Below are 2,802 nucleotides of genomic sequence, written 5' to 3'. Positions count from 1 at the left end.
TAGGGTTAGGGTTAGGGTTAGGGTTAGGGTTAGGGTTAGGGTTAGGGTTAGGGTTAGGGTTAGGGTTAGGGTTAGGGTTAGGGTTAGGGTTAGGGTTAGGGTTAGGGTTAGGGTTAGGGTTAGGGTTAGGGTTAGGGTTAGGGTTAGGGTTAGGGTTAGGGTTAGGGTTAGGGTTAGGGTTAGGGTTAGGGTTAGGGTTAGGGTTAGGGTTAGGGTTAGGGTTAGGGTTAGGGTTAGGGTTAGGGTTAGGGTTAGGGTTAGGGTTAGGGTTAGGGTTAGGGTTAGGGTTAGGGTTAGGGTTAGGGTTAGGGTTAGGGTTAGGGTTAGGGTTAGGGTTAGGGTTAGGGTTAGGGTTAGGGTTAGGGTTAGGGTTAGGGTTAGGGTTAGGGTTAGGGTTAGGGTTAGGGTTAGGGTTAGGGTTAGGGTTAGGGTTAGGGTTAGGGTTAGGGTTAGGGTTAGGGTTAGGGTTAGGGTTAGGGTTAGGGTTAGGGTTAGGGTTAGGGTTAGGGTTAGGGTTAGGGTTAGGGTTAGGGTTAGGGTTAGGGTTAGGGTTAGGGTTAGGGTTAGGGTTAGGGTTAGGGTTAGGGTTAGGGTTAGGGTTAGGGTTAGGGTTAGGGTTAGGGTTAGGGTTAGGGTTAGGGTTAGGGTTAGGGTTAGGGTTAGGGTTAGGGTTAGGGTTAGGGTTAGGGTTAGGGTTAGGGTTAGGGTTAGGGTTAGGGTTAGGGTTAGGGTTAGGGTTAGGGTTAGGGTTAGGGTTAGGGTTAGGGTTAGGGTTAGGGTTAGGGTTAGGGTTAGGGTTAGGGTTAGGGTTAGGGTTAGGGTTAGGGTTAGGGTTAGGGTTAGGGTTAGGGTTAGGGTTAGGGTTAGGGTTAGGGTTAGGGTTAGGGTTAGGGTTAGGGTTAGGGTTAGGGTTAGGGTTAGGGTTAGGGTTAGGGTTAGGGTTAGGGTTAGGGTTAGGGTTAGGGTTAGGGTTAGGGTTAGGGTTAGGGTTAGGGTTAGGGTTAGGGTTAGGGTTAGGGTTAGGGTTAGGGTTAGGGTTAGGGTTAGGGTTAGGGTTAGGGTTAGGGTTAGGGTTAGGGTTAGGGTTAGGGTTAGGGTTAGGGTTAGGGTTAGGGTTAGGGTTAGGGTTAGGGTTAGGGTTAGGGTTAGGGTTAGGGTTAGGGTTAGGGTTAGGGTTAGGGTTAGGGTTAGGGTTAGGGTTAGGGTTAGGGTTAGGGTTAGGGTTAGGGTTAGGGTTAGGGTTAGGGTTAGGGTTAGGGTTAGGGTTAGGGTTAGGGTTAGGGTTAGGGTTAGGGTTAGGGTTAGGGTTAGGGTTAGGGTTAGGGTTAGGGTTAGGGTTAGGGTTAGGGTTAGGGTTAGGGTTAGGGTTAGGGTTAGGGTTAGGGTTAGGGTTAGGGTTAGGGTTAGGGTTAGGGTTAGGGTTAGGGTTAGGGTTAGGGTTAGGGTTAGGGTTAGGGTTAGGGTTAGGGTTAGGGTTAGGGTTAGGGTTAGGGTTAGGGTTAGGGTTAGGGTTAGGGTTAGGGTTAGGGTTAGGGTTAGGGTTAGGGTTAGGGTTAGGGTTAGGGTTAGGGTTAGGGTTAGGGTTAGGGTTAGGGTTAGGGTTAGGGTTAGGGTTAGGGTTAGGGTTAGGGTTAGGGTTAGGGTTAGGGTTAGGGTTAGGGTTAGGGTTAGGGTTAGGGTTAGGGTTAGGGTTAGGGTTAGGGTTAGGGTTAGGGTTAGGGTTAGGGTTAGGGTTAGGGTTAGGGTTAGGGTTAGGGTTAGGGTTAGGGTTAGGGTTAGGGTTAGGGTTAGGGTTAGGGTTAGGGTTAGGGTTAGGGTTAGGGTTAGGGTTAGGGTTAGGGTTAGGGTTAGGGTTAGGGTTAGGGTTAGGGTTAGGGTTAGGGTTAGGGTTAGGGTTAGGGTTAGGGTTAGGGTTAGGGTTAGGGTTAGGGTTAAGGGTTAGGGTTAGGGTTAGGGTTAGGGTTAGGGTTAGGGTTAGGGTTAGGGTTAGGGTTAGGGTTAGGGTTAGGGTTAGGGTTAGGGTTAGGGTTAGGGTTAGGGTTAGGGTTAGGGTTAGGGTTAGGGTTAGGGTTAGGGTTAGGGTTAGGGTTAGGGTTAGGGTTAGGGTTAGGGTTAGGGTTAGGGTTAGGGTTAGGGTTAGGGTTAGGGTTAGGGTTAGGGTTAGGGTTAGGGTTAGGGTTAGGGTTAGGGTTAGGGTTAGGGTTAGGGTTAGGGTTAGGGTTAGGGTTAGGGTTAGGGTTAGGGTTAGGGTTAGGGTTAGGGTTAGGGTTAGGGTTAGGGTTAGGGTTAGGGTTAGGGTTAGGGTTAGGGTTAGGGTTAGGGTTAGGGTTAGGGTTAGGGTTAGGGTTAGGGTTAGGGTTAGGGTTAGGGTTAGGGTTAGGGTTAGGGTTAGGGTTAGGGTTAGGGTTAGGGTTAGGGTTAGGGTTAGGGTTAGGGTTAGGGTTAGGGTTAGGGTTAGGGTTAGGGTTAGGGTTAGGGTTAGGGTTAGGGTTAGGGTTAGGGTTAGGGTTAGGGTTAGGGTTAGGGTTAGGGTTAGGGTTAGGGTTAGGGTTAGGGTTAGGGTTAGGGTTAGGGTTAGGGTTAGGGTTAGGGTTAGGGTTAGGGTTAGGGTTAGGGTTAGGGTTAGGGTTAGGGTTAGGGTTAGGGTTAGGGTTAGGGTTAGGGTTAGGGTTAGGGTTAGGGTTAGGGTTAGGGTTAGGGTTAGGGTTAGGGTTAGGGTTAGGGTTAGGGTTAGGGTTAGGGTTAGGGTTAGGGTTAGGGTTAGGGTTAGGGTTAGGGTTAGGGTTAGGGTTAGGGTTAGGG

Source organism: Heloderma suspectum, chromosome 5 (assembly GCF_057233095.1).
Source record: "Heloderma suspectum isolate Gila_16-S chromosome 5, 16-S_ref, whole genome shotgun sequence".
Classification (NCBI taxonomy): Eukaryota; Metazoa; Chordata; class Lepidosauria; order Squamata; family Helodermatidae; genus Heloderma; species Heloderma suspectum.
This window is presented reverse-complemented; position numbering follows the sequence as displayed.